The 16673-nt window shown below is 34.1% G+C and overlaps 1 protein-coding gene across 1 annotated transcript in view; it reads right to left on the bottom strand.

Annotated features, from left to right (window-relative positions):
- LOC135143119 (heparan sulfate 2-O-sulfotransferase pipe) overlaps nucleotides 1-16673 on the bottom strand; it is a 268339-nt gene that overhangs the window by 250679 nt on the left and 987 nt on the right. The gene's annotated exons all lie outside the window — the stretch shown is intronic.

Below are 16673 nucleotides of genomic sequence, written 5' to 3'. Positions count from 1 at the left end.
TTTATAGTTCTATAAACTCCTAACAAATCTATTTATGTGCTGAATCTTTTTTTTGCTCCTCTTTCCTCTTCTAGCAAGAGTCTTCGACGTTCTCGTTGGTTCTTGCTGACCGACATTGTAAGTAACATTTATAAAATAATATATATGTAATATACATAAAATATTTGTTATATTATATTGATTGACAGGCAGCACCAAAACAAAAACACGTTCTCACAAAAATAATTAATTATATATATGTATATATTTTTTTTTCATACATGTTATAACATAACCTACCTATAATGCTTTGCCCACCCATCAAAAATCACCACGAGCCGCCACTGGAATAAACTGAAATCAGCATTAAGTGATTCTAATAATCGTAGTGTTAATATTCAAACGTTATTATGTAGATTTTTGTTAATTCATAATAATGTCCCTAATAGTACTTCAAGTGAAATACCAGCTCAATTAATGTTTGGCAGAAAATTACGACTACGTTTAGATTTGCTAAAAACACGATCTGCAATAGTAGAGACGACTTCCTGTAAGAAAATATTTAGAAATTTTGAGATAGGTGACTCAGTCATTATTCGTGATTATAGGAATCTCAACCACAAATCATGGATCAGGGCTGAGATTGCAAAAAAACTTGGTAGAGTGGTATACCTATGTAGATTGCAATCGGGACAATTGTGGAAGAGACACTTGAATCAAATTAGGTCGGCAGTTGCAGAAACCGCAATGTCCGCAGAACAGATAAAAAAAAGGATAACAAATTTACATTGCAGAGATACACGGGTTTGCCTGTGGGATCCTATTTCAGATCAGATACTCATCCTGAAGACATTCATCCCATACCTGGCACATCAGAGACAACTGCGCCTCCAAACGATATTTCAGATCATGACACTTTATTACCTCAAATGACTCAACAACCATCCATAGTACACCGACCAAAAAGAGATGTTAAGATACCTCCAAGATATAGACAATGATTTTTTTTTTTTGACGTGACAACGTCTTATAATTCGATGGAGCCGGCTGCACGCACGAAAAAACATGACTCATGCGGCGTTACCTCGCTCTGAGGCGATCCATGTAAGGCTTGAAGTGCAAGCGAGAACGCGGAACGAGCGACAAAGAGGCACAATCGGCCTTCGCGTTCGGCAGCGTTCGCCATCCGTCTCTCTCCTACTTGAGTGAGCGATGCGTCTGCGTGGACAGCTGCTATATTATAGTACATTTACATGTTTTGGTCGAGTATCAAGTGCAGTGAAAAGTGAATGTAGTGTCAATTTTTTCAAGACACATTAAACTAAAAAAATTGACATAATTGTATTTATGCGTATAAATAAATCTAACTTGATCAATTTCATTGTGATTTCTAATTACCTCCTTCTCTATATACATACAAATCTATTAAACAAATGAAATTAAAATTTTCTTTTGAAAAATGCTACCATTCCATCAGTATTTTCTTAAGACGTTGTCACGTTCAACTATCGTCAGTAAACCGACTTTACAGACAACCGATTTTTTTTCTTCTCTTCTTATCTTTTAGTCAATGTTAAACGAAAGGAGGGAGAGGGAAAATAGCTAGAGTAAGATGTGATAGTTTAAGAGATTATGTTAGTTAAGTAAAATGTGTAGTTTAAGTGCAATATGTAATTCATAGTACTGTAAGTGTCAACAGAATAGGGGGGGAGATATATGGTATGTACGCAAGTATTACACTAAGGGTACTGCGCATGCGATAGGCTTGAATTGTAATGTTCGGCTTCTCAACGCTCTCTCATCCTCCAACCATCGAGCTGTTAACACAAGTCATTTCAACCTTAATATAGAATAATAACCAATGTGCGTATTATTATTACCAAACATACCATTTTACAAATTTGAATTTCAAATAGATTTGTTGCTCGTTAAACAAATAATTTAATTTTTTACTTAACAGTAACATTTTTATTTAATGTTTTCTCGGAAATGATTGAACTTATTTTCTCTAAAATTTTAGTGAATAAAATTCATAATGCTGCATACCTGTATTCTTATTTGTGGAAATTATATTTCCACATCAATAATTACAAATAATAAAACATACATTTTTAAGAGATAATTAAGATTAAGATTTCTTAATCAACTTCACGCGCAGAACAAGTAATACGGCAAGGACTAATAATGTGAAATAAATGAAAAATTGAAACGACATTAGAAATAGCGTGGTGAAGTAGTTAACTAAGTATCTATAACGAACAATAAATGTTAAGTGATTGATGTTTTGATTCGATTTTTTCTAAATATTTTTAAAATAAAGAGACTTATTTTTCTTTATTTTTATATAAAATCTACATTTGATAAAACTCATTGCAGTCATTCATTTTACCTAAAAATTGTAGAATCCAAATATTGCATTGTTAATTTCCATTGTTAAATGGTGAATTGTGAACGAAATACGGAGTACCAAATTTAAATGTGTTTTACAGAAGGGAATTATTTTTACAAAGGATAATAAAATGATATTTTCTTTGCATTGGCAGAGGAATGGCGGCTCGTTGACTCGCTGCAATCCTACTAACATTGCAGGTTAATATGTAATTTTTTTATATAAAATATTCAAACTGATAAAGAACACTCGGGTAAAAATAGCTTGTTGTCTCAAACAATTAGATTCCTGTATTTTATTACATTACGTGGATATTGACTACAAGTAGCTATTGTCGGGCAACAAGAGAAAATTAGCAGTAATACTGTTTAAAACTGTAAATGCAGTATATTTGGATTTGGAAATAAATTATTCGTTTCCATGTCTTATGTATAAATGAGTAGATATTTAATAATAAAGCAATACATGTTATTATACGCAAAAAATGTATTTGCATGCTTTTGCATAAACTTCCTGCACTTATAATTTATGAACAGTATTTTGGACGATGCCCAATTAATTGATAAATAATAGTATGTTGATGTAAAAAGAGTATCATTACATTACTTCAAATTCTTTTAATTTTCTTTATGTAGTATATCCTGTTTCCAAAATCTCAAGAAATTAAGTCGCAAAAACTACGCAAAACGTGGACCTTCAAAACATTAGTGAACTTGAAAAATAATTTTGTAAGAGTATCGTTAGAACTTTTATTTGTAAACTTGTGCACTTGTAAACATCAATTTACCAAGTCACTATAGCCTGTAAAAATTTTTCTGGCTAGCTAATCAAATTTTTACACCCCTGCTCGTGTGTATGTACATATTTTAAATTATTATAAGTTGAAATGACAGCCAAAGTTGATTCAGGCAAATTTTCACTCACAATTGTTGCTTCCTCAGTAAAGCCCGCCACTCACGGTCCAACAGCGCAGTACGATTTTGCTGGATAGGACGAAATCGGAGTGATTTGGGTGCAATTTGACCGTGTATGCACGACCAACAATGCTGGATCGGATTGGACGGCAGATTAAACTTTTTAACTGCAGCAGTACGATTCCGTCGGACGTATGTCGAAATTGTATCGTCTGTGACTGTTTACGACAAAATTGTACGATTGCGCAAAACGGGAATTGTTTTCACTAGTTCACTGAGTCATTGCAAAAATGTCTAACTACAAATCTGATGCGTTCGTTGCTCTTTCCGAGCTCGTCGAGTGTTCTGATTGGCTTAAAACTACAAGAAAACGCTTCAAAAGTTACGTTTTTGAAGAACTTTAACAATTTTCTTGTATCTACGAACGCCAGAATGTAAAAAACTAACCCAAACATCTCCTTTTGGCAAACTGAGACAATTTTGCATGCTCTAGGTGCGTTGTGTCGACCAGAATCGTCAGAAAATATCGAAATATAGTTCAGACTTCATAAAATTCGAACCAAATACAATTTCTAGCTAAAATTTAATGCTTTCGTTGCTCTTTCCGAGCCCGTAGTGTGTCTGATCGGCTTAAAACTACAAGAAAACGCATTAAAAGTGACGTTTCTAAAGAATTTTAATAATTTTTTTGTATCTACGAACGCCAGAATGTGAAAAACTAAAATCAAAAATGTCGAAGCAACCACACCTTGCACCACCATCTTCGATTATTATATCTTTTTTTTCGTTTTTGAATTTCCACTACACAAACTGCAGCTGCTGTTAATAACAAATCTTCGCAGTTCATCACCTTTACTTGAGCAAAACTTAAATAATACTGCAGGGTTGGATCGTGAGTGGCCGCTCTAGATTTGCGACAAAGTTGTACAATTTTGTTGTACGATTCAGTTGTACTGGGCCGTTGGACCGTGAGTGGCCGGCTTAATTATAAGTTAAAATGACAGCCAAAATTGATTCAGGTAAATTTTCACTCACAATTGCTGCTTCCTCAGTAATATAGCTTGCGCCACACTCATTTCAATACATCGAAAACGATAAATCGAAAAATTTAAATGACAGAACTAGGCAATACAATAAATGCTATGATAAGTGCCATGTTGACGTGCGTTTCCAAGCCAATACGTTTAAAGCTCATACGATGTTTCTTCAAATATTGGACCTTTTAGAGTTTTTAATAATTTATAATAGTTATTTACAAGTGAGAAACAAGTAAAATATTGAACAATACACGCAAGGTAACAGGTTTTTACTGGCTCCAGAAGGTGACTGGCTCGCCTGATCCTTCTGTCCGCCAGTAAAAACCCTTTTACCATGCTAGTAATGTTAAATACTATAAATTGTCGGAATTGTTCTAAACGGGTTAAAGTTCAAAGTGACATCAAGGGATAAATTGTTTTTCGAAAGTGAAAACACTGAAATATTATTAAGAGATATTCCATTAGTTTTAACTGTTTTAAATAGAACGTTTGTTTTAAGAGCAATTATTGCTTTTGTTGGTCCACAAGATTTGTTAATAAATCCTAATATAATGGGATATTACTATTGCCTATGTAGGAGAAATGACGGTGCTTGGGAAAAATATGATGATATTTGTATACACAATTTAATGTATCAGTATAATATATCCAATATATCGGCATACGTATTATGTAGGACAGAACTGTAAACACTGTAAAACTGATTTTAGTAATTTACGTTTCTATTATTTTTATTTTTGTAAATAAATCAACTTGTTATTTTTTATTTTTATGCATAGAAAATAACACTCGTAGGATTTAGCAGTGCATGTTACACTACTACAAAACATACCCAACATACTCTATGTTAAGTTTGATGGATTATGAATAAGAGCAGCGGACAGTCGTTTTATAGTTTTATTAAATAAATAACAAGTGTGTTCTAGAGCGAGTATGATATTATGAGCGTTAGGTCCAGAGATTGAATATAAAGAGTATGTTAACCGCTTGAAGAGTGCTTGAAGAGTGAATGATGAATAGTGAATGAATGTTCCCTGTATTCGAAGGTGGTGGTGGCCCTGGCTCCCACCCTTACGGGTGGAGAGGGGTGAAACAGGTCCCCGCCAGAGGCACTAACATACCCCCCGCCTTGAAACAATTAAGGACATTGTTTTAATACCAAAATAATAGAATGTGAGAATGATAACATGATATCGTAATGATCAATTCGAATGAGAATACATGAGTAAGATTTACTACAATTAACATTGTATAGAATGGATTCACAGTGATTATACTATATGGAATATTACTTATACATGGAATACACCTGAAAGAGAGATTTACAACTCTTTATCAGGTACAATACGAGTGGACAAACTGTATTTACAATAGTGTGTATGTAATGAGTTAACAGATAACCAGAACCCGAATTAGTAAATGGAAATGCCGTTTCCGAATTGGCGCACTTTATGATGCAATTTCGACACTGCACAGACACTACGCGAACCTGATCGTCTTTGCCGCGATGCACTTGCACTATTCGTTGTAATCGCCACCGCAACGGGAGCCGGTTGTCTTCTTTGATCGGTAGTACCAGCGCTCCAGTGCCGGGAACGTTTTTTGAGAGGGTTTGCCACCTGGATCTCCCCTGCAGCGTCGTATGATATTCCGCGGACCAGCGCTTCCAAAAATGTTGGCGACAGGATTCACTCAATTGCCAACGGGAAAGGATGTTGACAGGAATAGTAGTGTATTCCTTTTCTACTGGAGTTGTCAATGGATGGCCAACAAGACAATGGCCCGGAGTCAGTGCGGCTGAATTAGTAACGTCGCTGGAAAGCGGCGTCACAGGGTGCGAATTCAGGACAGCTTCAATCCTGACCAAAAGCGCACGCATCACCTCGTACGTTAGATGGTTGTATCCGATAACGCTCTGGATGTGAGTTTTTACGAATTTAATCCACGCCACCCACAAACCACCAAAATTGGGCCCACGCGGGAGAATTAAACTCCATTTGATATTTTCTGGTTTTAGCTTATGTTGTTTGTCAGTTATTAAACGATTACTATTGGATGTAGCCTGAGCGCATTTTCTGAATGTTTTTTCTTATCAAGAATTGCTACGATTGACGTATCGATGCTATGAATATGTAATTCCAAAGACTTGCCCAAATTTTCGGTGATGAATTGAGATTTACTCCCGATGTCCAAGAAAACGCGACATTCTTTTACTTTACCTGATTGGCCCATTACGCGAATCAAACCGGTGGATAAAAGTACACTAGACGGAATAGCTAAATTACATTTCGAGGTGTCTTCAGGATTATCGGAATCCTCATCTGGTTTATTTTTGATTTCATTCTTGGGAAGGTTATTGTTTGTTTCTGTGTGCAAAAGCGTGTGGTGCTTCTTATGACATTGTTTACAACGCCTAGATATGTAACAATTTTTCGCGACGTGATTACTTCTTAAACAATTGAAGCAACGATTCATTTTCTTTATTTGTTCCACTCTATCGTTGGGCGTTAAACTTAAAAAATTTGTACAATTGAATATGTTGTGCATTTGGGAACATATAAAACACGGGATTGATTGATTATTGCTTACTTGTACCTTGTTTGTGTTTGATTTTAATGATTTACCCAAATGTTTGGTTTTGGATTCACATTGCTTACAGATATCCAATAATGAGCTACAATCTTTCAAATTATCTGTAGGATTTTTTATTGGAACTAACGCGGTCTCTGATTTTGGATTGGATGTGTTATCTATCTTAGTTTGGGACATGCCCACAGAGTTGCAGGAATTATTATCAGGATGATTTTTCGGTTTGTTGGATATTGAATTTGATAATAATTTGTGAGAATTCGGTATTAACTTATGCGTTTCTGAAATAATGACTTTTTTGTTATCGATAGTTTTATACTTAATGAATAGTGCAGGGGTAAACCGCACATTAACCGGATCATTGGTAGTCTTATGAAGTTTAATGGGTTCTCCATTTAGCATGTTGTCCACTTTTATGGGTTTTAGATTTTCACAACGTTTTTCGAGATGAGCATTGTTAGTATTTACATTAAACGAATTCGGGAAAGGAAGATGATACAACAAATCGGCTTTTTTGATTAGAGCAGTATATAATTCCGATATTTCATGGATATAGGTTTGCACGGGTCCGAGATTATAAACTGCGGGTTTGTTAGATTCTTCGCTACTCGTGTCATCTAAAAATACCACGATTTCCGATTTATGTTCAACTATAAAATTTTGTACGTTAGATTGTACCCGTTTCAAATCTTCCAACCTGCATCTTAACTCGCCTATTTTTTGGTGGTTTGTAACTTCCGAGATGAACTCCGCATGTGAATGTATATCATTAACAAGAACGATAAATTTCCAGAGAGATTTGTTATTCGACATCGTCAGTACGAGAATAATGCACTACGCAAAATGGACAAAACTAAAGCCTACCTGAGTTTCTTGATGAATGACCCTCGATGATTTGCACTGCACTCGCGGCCGTTACCGATTTTTGAATACTTGATGATTTAGGTGGAATGTTGAATTCCAAGCCACGATGATTTATCGAACTACACTTATCACTTATCACTGTTACTGATTTACTGTCGCTGATCCGGCTCGAAGGACCATGTTAAGTTTGATGGATTATGAATAAGAGCAGCGGACAGTCGTTTTATAGTTTTATTAAATAAATAACAAGTGTGTTCTAGAGCGAGTATGATATTATGAGCGTTAGGTCCAGAGATTGAATATAAAGAGTATGTTAACCGCTTGAAGAGTGCTTGAAGAGTGAATGATGAATAGTGAATGAATGTTCCCTGTATTCGAAGGTGGTGGTGGCCCTGGCTCCCACCCTTACGGGTGGAGAGGGGTGAAACAGGTCCCCGCCAGAGGCACTAACACTCTAAATTAAAATTGTTTTTACATTGTAATATATTTTGCAGCTACATAGTTATTATTTTATTAATAAAAGCTATTACTTTCATTTTTACTTTTGAAACTTTACTTAGGTGTCCCTTGTATTAAAAATTAATTTTGAAAAGATTTTAAATGTGTGTGTGTACCTACGTCTATATTTGTAATGCCAAAAAATTAACCATGTCAACGAATTATTATAATCCTTTAGGTCAACATCTGAAAATTTAAAAAATGAAAATTGTTTAGTAATAGAAATATTAGCATGTGCAATACGTGCATGCATATTTTTAATCAAGGTAGAATTCTGCATTCCTGTTTAGATGTAAACGAAAAATGAGTATTATCGAAAGAACGGAAATATACTTAGTTAATTATTCTTTTTAGTTAATTCTTCAATTCAGAGGGTTCAAATTGACTCGTATCCATTTATAAACAAATGCTGTCTCGCACAACATTTTTGTCTTGAAGAAAATAATCTAATAATATATTTAGTACTGGAGGTCTGAATAAACACTGTTTTTTTCAACTTAGTTGTAATGTAAAAAATTGCTTCAACAATTTAATTTTCCTATTTTAATTGTTTGATTATACATTGTGTCATTCTTACAAAATATATTAATAAAAGAAAGACACCTTTTTTGATGAAAATGGATGCTCCTGCGGCCCTAGCTCTCACATGTCGATGAATTAATTCTGGGTAAATATTGCACTTACAAATTATAAAATTCAGTTTACAAATTCTTACAAATGTTATACAAATTATTAATAAAAGAAAAACAACATTTTTGACCAAAGTGGAGGTTCCCGTGAACTTAGCCACCACATTTTGACTAATTAATTACAGATTAATATGGCACTTACAAATTCTAAAATACGGCTTACAAATACTTACAAATGCTATACAAAATATTACAATGACAAAAAAAAACCTTTTCAGAAAAGTTTGGGCCCCCGTGAATTTAGCCCCCACATACAGATTAATTAATAGCAGATAAACATATCACTTAAAAAATTGGTCTAAAGAGTTTAGACAGTACTTCCCTCGCTGTCGAAAACTTGACGACTGCATGCCTATTGTGTTTTTTTTTCTCATTACATTTTTGTAGTGGGAATTTAAAAAAATTGGTCTAAAGAGTTTAGACAGTACTTCCCTCGCTGTCGTAAACTTGACGAATGCATGCCTATTGTGTTTTTTTTCTCATTACATTTTTGTAGGGGGAATTTAAAAAAAAATTGCGATGACGTCATCAACATTTTTGCAAGGACACATATATCAGTTGGGATAGATGTAGTGTAATACTAAGAATAAAATTATTATATTCTCAAATTTTCGGGAAAATGAATTGGGTCGTTTTGAATATTGATTTGTAATAATCAATAAAATAACGAAACAATTTACTCACGTATACGTATCAGAGGCAACTGAAAATCGTGTATGTATAAACATTCTTAATTTAAGATGACAGGCGTAACAGCATACGTGAGAGTCAAACTGTAAACAAAACGACCATCGGTTTTATTGCTTCGACTTCCGCTTATTATATAAAACATTGGGTTTTATTTTAATTCTTGACGGTGAAATTCACAATTGGTTGATTATAAACATGTCTATTTCACATTCGCGGAACCAAGTGAGCGCATAAAACAAATGCAGGTCTGCAATGTTAAAGTCGATGTAAATAAGCGTGCTACCCTTATGTTTCAACCGAGTTTTTCTTTTAACAAATTTTGTGTCTACCAAATTGGGTTGGTTGGGGTGTAATACTAATAATAAGTGTTGCCTTTAATTTAATCAATAAAATAAATTGACTTTATTAATTTTTTTGAACCACCTCTTAAGAAAATCTAAAAAATCACAAGTACAAACTCATCATATTTTTTGCATTTTAGATAGGATTTATTCAGCAAAATTTAAGGGTGACGTCATCAATTTTTTTAGGAGTTCATCCCTCCAAAAGTTTACCATGCTTATAATAACTTTAAAATATTCCCAAGATTTCAAAGCATTCGCTTTTGTAATTCCTGATTAAATCGATAAAGTAAATTCACGCTCATCCCTCCAAAAGTTTACCATGCTTATAATAACTTTAAAATATTCCCAAGATTTCAAAGCATTCGCTTTTGTAATTCCTGATTAAATCGATAAAGTAAATTCACGCTCATCCCTCCAAAAGTTTACCATGCTTATAATAACTTTAAAATATTCCCAAGATTTCAAAGCATTCGCTTTTGTAATTCCTGATTAAATCGATAAAATAAATTCACGCATTCATTAATTTTTTTGAGTCACCCTGCATATGCAAATCCAAAAATATGAATGGAATGATAAATCACAAGTACAGACTCATCATATTTTGTACATTTTAGATACGATTTATTCGGCAAAATTTTGTGGTGACGTTATAAATTTTTTAGGGGGGACGACCAAATACGTTTTGATTAAAAATTTACCATGCTTATGATAATTTTAAAATATCTTCAAGATTTCGAAGCATTCGGTTTTGTAGTTCCTGAGTAAATCAGTAAAATAAATTTACGCTTTCATTTATTTTCTTGAATCACCCTGTATATGCAAATCCAAAAAATATGAATGGAGTGATAGATCACAAGTACAGACTGATCATATTTTGTACATTGTAGATATGATTTATTCGGCAAATTTTCGAGCTGACGTCATCAAGTTTTTGGAGGGGATAAGCAAATATATTTTGACTAAACATTTATTATGCTCTTTATAACCTTAAAACATCTGCAAGATGTCAGAGCATTCCGTTTTGTAGTTCCTGATTAAATCAATAAAATATATTTACGCATTCATTAATTTTTTTGAGTCACTCTGTATATGCAAATCCAAAAAATATGAATGGAGTGATAAATGACAAGTACAGGCTCATCATATTTTGTACATTTTAGATATGATTTATTCGGCAAACTTTCGAGCTGACGTCATCAAGTTTTTGGAGGGGATAAGCAAATATATTTTGACTAAACATTTATTATGCTCTTTATGACCTTAAAACATCTGCAAGATTTCAGAGCATTCGGTTTTGTAGTTCCTGATTAAATCAATAAAATATATTTACGCATTCATTAATTTTTTTGAGTCACCCTGTATATGCAAATCCAAAAAATATGAATGGAGTGATAGATCACAAGTACAGACTCATCATGTTTTGTACATTTTAGATATGATTTATTCCACAAACTTTTGAGCTGACGTCATCAAGTTTTTGGAGGGTATAAGCAAATATTTTTTGACCAAAGATTTATGATGCTCTTTATAGCCTTAAAACATCTGCAACATTTCAAAGAATTCTGGTTAGCAGATTAAAAATTAAATTTCAAAATGTTGTTTTATAATTTTGATTTTTTTTCCAAAAATCTGGACGTTTCGGGTGAAAAGTCGATTCAGAGTTGTAAACTACATGTGTAGGACTATGTTATTTTATACAACTGAAAACCCATTTATTATGTACAATTTTGAGGTGACGTCATCGCATTAGTGGTGGGGATGATTAGACAAATTTTGGTTAGCGTTTTACTATCTACATGACATTCTTAATATAAGTACAAAATTTCACAACAATCGGTCGAGTACTTTCGGAGATTATATGTCTAATAAAAATCCGGGACGGCAGACAGACGGACGGACAGACGGACGGACAGACGGACGGACAGACGGACAGACAGACGGAAATGGGAGACCTATTTCTTCGTCTTCTAGGGGTCATGAAAGATCGAGAAAACGTAAAAGTAGAGAGTCGGCCGACGGACTCGATTACAATACTTCCTTTGCTTACGCTCGGGAAGTAAAAATTGTGATGACGTCATCAACATTTTTGCAAGGACACGTATATCAGTTGGGATAGATGTAGTGTAATACTAAGAATAAAATTATTGTTTTCCCAAATTTTCGGGAAAATGAATTGGGTCGTTTTGAATATTGATTTCTTATAATCAATAAAATAACGAAACAATTTACTCACGTATACGGCGCCGGTGTGTAATATCTAGAGAGCGGATTTCTGTCGGGCTAAGCAAGGCCAAACTCGGTACGGCTCGTACGGGATGAGAATTCATTGCGGTTGCGGACTGCACTTCGTTTATTTGAGATTAGAATAACGCTGTTTCGTTGCACTCTGCTGTTAATTCCCGTTCTCATTTACTTAGCCGTTTGATTAATAAATCGTTAATTATATTTATGGAATTGGTACTGATTAAATTCAGTGATTATCTATCACCCGCTACTGAGTCCCGGCGATCCAGCGCGTCCCCACCTATAATCGTGACGTAGCCCGACAAAAATCCGCTGTCTAGTAATATGAAAGGCAACTGAAAATCGTTTATGTATAAACATTCTTAATTTAAGATGACAAGCGTAACAGCATACGTGAGAGTCAAACAGAGAAACTGTAAACAAAACGACCATCGGTTTTATTGCTTCGACTTCCGCTTATTATATAAAACATTGGGTTTTATTTTAATTCTTGACGGTGAAATTCACAATTGGTTGATTATAAACATGTCTATTTCACATTCGCGGAACCAAGTGAGCGCATAAAACAAATGCAGGTCTGTAATGTTAAAGTCGATCTAAATAAGCGTGCTACCCTTATGTTTCAACCGAGTTTTTCCTTTAACAAATTTTGTGTCTACCAAATTGGGTTGGTTGGGATGTGTTACTAATAATAAGTGTTGCCTTTAATTTAATCAATAAAATAAATTGACTTCATTAATTTTTTTGAACCACCTCTTAAGAAAATCTAAAAAATATGAATGGAATGATAAATCACAAGTACAATCTTATCATATTTTTTGCATTTTAGATAGGATTTATTCAGCAAAATTTAAGGGTGACGTCATCAATTTTTACTTCCCGAGCGTAAGCAAAGGAAGTATTGTAATCGAGTCCGTCGGCCGACTCTCTACTTTTACGTTTTCTCGATCTTTCATGACCCCTAGAAGACGAAGAAATAGGTCTCCCATTTCCGTCTGTCTGTCCGTCTGTCCGTCCGTCTGTCCGTCCGTCTGTCCGTCTGTCCGTCTGTCCGTCTGTCCGTCTGTCCGTCTGTCCGTCTGTCCTTCTGTCTGTCCGTCCGTCTGTCCGTCTGTTGTCCCGGATTTTTATTAGACAGATAATCTCCGAAAGTACTCGACCGATTGTTGTGAAATTTTGTACTTATATTAAGAATATCATGTAGATGGTAAAACGCTAACCAAAATTTGTCTAATCATCCCCACCACTAATGCGATGACGTCACTTCAAAATTGTACATAGTAAATGGGTTTTCAATTGTATAAAATAACATAGTCCTACACATGTAGTTTACAACTCTGAATCGACTTTTCACCCGAAACGTCCAGATTTTTGGAAAAAAAAATCAAAATTATAAAACAACATTTTGAAATTTACTTTTTAATCTGATAACCAGAATGCTTTGAAATGTTGCAGATGTTTTAAGGCTATAAAGAGCATCATAAATCTTTAGTCAAAAAATATTTGCTTATCCCCTCCAAAAACTTGATGACGTCAGCTCAAAAGTTTGTGGAATAAATCATATCTAAAATGTACAAAATATGATGAGTCTGTACTTGTGATCTATCACTCCATTCATATTTTGTGGATTTGCATATACAGGGTGACTCAAAAAAATTAATGAATGCGTAAATTTATTTTACTGATTTACTCAGAAACTACAAAACCGAATGCTTTGAAATCTTGCAGATGTTTTAAGATTATAAAGCGCATAATAAATGTTTAGTCAAAATATATTTGCTTATCCCCTCCAAAAACTTGATGACGTCAGCTCAAAAGTTTGTGGAATAAATCATATCTAAAATGTACAAAATATGATGAGTCTGTACTTGTGATCTATCACTCCATTCATATTTTTTGGATTTGCATATACAGGGTGACTCAAAAAAATTAATGAATGCTTAAATATGTTTTATTGATTTAATCAGGAACTACAAAACCGAATGCTCTGGGATCTTGCAGATGTTTTAAAGTTATAAAGAGCATAATAAATTTTTAGTCAAAATATATTTGGTTATCTTCTACAAAAAACTGATGACGTCAGCTCAAAAGTTTGCCGAATAAATCGTATCTAAAATGTACAAAATATGATGAGTCTGTACTTGTGATTTATCATTCCATTCATATTTTTGGATTTGCATATGCAGGGTGACTCAAAAAAATTAATGAAGGCGTGAATTTATTTTATCGATTCAATCATGAATTACAAAACCGAATGCTTTGAAATCTTGGGAGTATTTTACAGTTATTATAAGCATGGTAAACTTTTGTTCAAAATGTATTTGTTCATCCCTCCTTAAAAAATTGATGACGTCACCCTTAAATTTTGCTGAATAAATCCTATCCAAAATGCAAAAAATATGATGAGTTTGTACTTGTAATTTATCATTCCATTCAAATTTTTTAGATTTTCTTAAGAGGTGGTTTGAAAAAATTAATGAAGTCAATTTATTTTATTGATTAAATTAAAGGCAACACTTATTATTATTAGTATTACACCCCAACCAACCCAATTTGGTAGACACAAAATTTGTTAAAGGAAAAACTCGGTTGAAACATAAGGGTAGCACGCTTATTTACATCGACTTTAACATTACAGACCTGCATTTGTTTTATGCGCTCACTTGGTTCCGCGAATGTGAAATCGACATGTTTATAATCAACCAATTGTGAATTTCATCGTCAAGAATTAAAATAAAACCCAATGTTTTATATAATAAGCGGAAGTCGAAGCAATAAAACCGATGGTCGTTTTGTTTACAGTTTCTCTGTTTGACTCTCACGTATGCTGTTACGCTTGTCCTCTTAAATTAAGAATGTTTATACATAAACGATTTTCAGTTGCCTTTCATATTACTAGACAGCGGATTTTTGTCGGGCTACGTCACGATTATAGGTGGGGACGCGCTGGATCGCCGGGACTCAGTAGCGGGTGCTAGAATTTAATCAGTACTAATTCCGTAAATATAATTAACGGTTTATTAATCAAACGGCTAAGTAAATGAGAACGGGAATTAACAGCAGAGTGCAACGAAACAGCGTTATTCTAATCTCAAATAAACGAAGTGCAGTCCGCAACCGCAATGAATTCGCATCCCGTACGAGCCGTACCGAGTTTGGCCTTGCCAAGCCCGACAGAAATCCGCTCTCTACATATTACACACCGGCGCCGTATACGTGAGTAAATTGTTTCGTTATTTTATTGATCATAAGAAATCAATATTCAAAACGACCCAATTCATTTTCCCGAAAATTTGGGAATACAATAATTTTATTCTTAGTATTACACTACATCTATCCCAACTGATATACGTGTCCTTGCAAAAATGTTGATGACGTCATCACATTTTTTTTTAAATTCCCACTACAAAAATGTAATGAGAAAAAAAAACACAATAGGCATGCAGTCGTCAAGTTTCCGACAGCGAGGGAAGTACTGTCTAAACTCTTTAGACCAATTTTTTTAGGAGGGATGAACAAATACATTTTGAACAAAAGTTTACCATGCTTATAATAACTTTAAAATATTCCCAAGATTTCAAAGCATTCGGTTTTGTAATTCCTGATTAAATCGATAAAATAAATTTACGCATTCATTAATTTTTTTGAGTCACCCTGTATATGCAAATCCAAAAAATATGAATGGAGTGATAGATCACAAGTACAGACTCATCATATTTTGTACATTTTAGATATGATTTATTCCACAAACTTTTGAGCTGACGTCATCAAGTTTTTGGAGGGGATAAGCAAATATTTTTTGACTAAAGATTTATGATGCTCTTTATAGCCTTAAAACATCTGCAACATTTCAAAGCATTCTGGTTAGCAGATTAAAAATTAAATGTCAAAATGTTGTTTTATAATTTTGATTTTTTTTCCAAAAATCTGGACGTTTCGGGTGAAAAGTCGATTCAGAGTTGTAAACTACATGTGTAGGACTATGTTATTTTATACAATTCAAAACCCATTTACTATGTACAATTTTGAAGTGACGTCATCGCATTAGTGGTGGGGATGATTAGACAAATTTTGGCTAGCGTTTTACCATGTACATGATATTCTTAATATAAGTACAAAATTTCACAACAATCGGTCGAGTACTTTCGGAGATTATCTGTCTAATAAAAATCCGGGACGGCAGACGGACAGACGGACAGACGGACAGACGGACGGACAGACGGACGGACAGACGGACAGACAGACGGAAATGGGAGACCCATTTCTTCGTCTTCTAGGGGTCATGAAAGATCGAGAAAACGTAAAAGTAGAGAGTCGGCCGACGGACTCGATTACAATACTTCCTTTGCTTACGCTCGGGAAGTAAAAATTATAAAAGTTGATTTACAAATACTTACAAATAACTTACTAATTTTTTGTAGTAAATTTAGGTAAAT

The sequence above is a fragment of the Zophobas morio genome, unplaced genomic scaffold (genome assembly GCF_036711695.1).
Source record: "Zophobas morio isolate AGI-343-1 ecotype UQ-CSIRO unplaced genomic scaffold, CSIRO_AGI_Zmor_V1 ptg000058l, whole genome shotgun sequence".
In the NCBI taxonomy this organism is placed as follows: domain Eukaryota; kingdom Metazoa; phylum Arthropoda; class Insecta; order Coleoptera; family Tenebrionidae; genus Zophobas; species Zophobas morio.
This window is presented reverse-complemented; position numbering and strand designations above follow the sequence as displayed.